Source organism: Colobus angolensis, unplaced genomic scaffold (genome assembly GCF_000951035.1).
Source record: "Colobus angolensis palliatus isolate OR3802 unplaced genomic scaffold, Cang.pa_1.0 Scaffold292, whole genome shotgun sequence".
Taxonomy (NCBI): Eukaryota; Metazoa; Chordata; class Mammalia; order Primates; family Cercopithecidae; genus Colobus; species Colobus angolensis.
Genome location: NW_012116177.1, coordinates 3,628,624 through 3,629,754, shown reverse-complemented (window position 1 = coordinate 3,629,754; position 1,131 = coordinate 3,628,624). Strand labels below are relative to the sequence as shown.

General features: G+C 40.8%; 1 protein-coding gene across 1 annotated transcript in view; it reads left to right on the top strand.

The window, feature by feature from the left end:
* LOC105516860 (centromere protein P-like) overlaps positions 1 to 1,131 on the top strand; it is a 69,413-nt gene that overhangs the window by 20,442 nt on the left and 47,840 nt on the right. The window lies entirely within an intron of this gene.

Genomic DNA, 1,131 nt, shown 5'->3' with positions numbered 1-1,131 from the left:
TGGCCTGAGACATAACATAGACTATAATATCCAACATAGACTGCAATATCTTCACTTTATTTAAGTTGCATACTTCAGTCACCTTAAACCTCTGATGGAAAGTATCAAATAGTAATTTGATGCCTTCCTGAGTCAGATAAGGATGAGGTCACGGTGTAGAAGACATTTTTGATAATGTGATATGCTCCTGAAGAATGACTGCTGCCTGACCAGAGTCATTCCCAGCATGAACTACTGCATGGTTTGGCCTGCTGGGCCTGGGTAACCACCCCAGGGCAGCACAGACAGGACAGAAGCCAGGCAGTAGATGTCCTGCCGCTTAGGTCCTGCAACCCCTGCTGCTGTGGCCACACTCTGCCTCCTACCAGACAGTGTTGGCACTGACCCAGACCTCAACAGTATTTTACGCTAATATTCTCATCCTCGTGCCACGAAAGCATGATTGAAAATTTTGTGACCGTTTGGTAATGGCCTAAGCTTATACTGTTGGCTCACATCTGAATGAATTAGAATCAGTTGAGTTGTGCCTCACAGAAAACTTAAAAATAAAGGTACTAGAAGTGTATTTCTCTATTACTTAAGTAAACTTGTATGTTTTCAAGGGCTAATAGGGTGGTTTTGTGATAATCAGGTTCTACCATCAGCTACACATGGCTTCAAGTCATGGTGCAATGATCATATTAGCATTTTGGGTATCAGGAAGATGATGGGCAAAGAAAGGCTCACCTGTTCTTTTAAAGGACACTTTCTGGAAGTTGTACACTCATCATTTTCACTTATATTCTATTGGCCAACAAATTCATATAAAGGATGCTGGAAATTTAGTCTTCATTATGCTTGGCCATATGGCCAATGGAAAACTGGGACAAGAAAAAAGTATAAATAGAGGGGACCACTAGCAGTTTCTGTCCTATATGCTTTAGGGGATGCAGGGGGGAAAAAAAAATCTAAGGAGAGGGACTGTTGATATATTCTTTGAAAGATGTAGAACCTAGTAATTGTTGAGTCTCTAAAGAGAGATGAGTTGTCATTGTTCACATTTAAAAGTATGTAGGTGTTTTGGGACTGATTGGTTTTACTAACAAAGTGCTACAGAAAGAGTTTATTCTCCCTGGCTGTGTTAAGAACTCT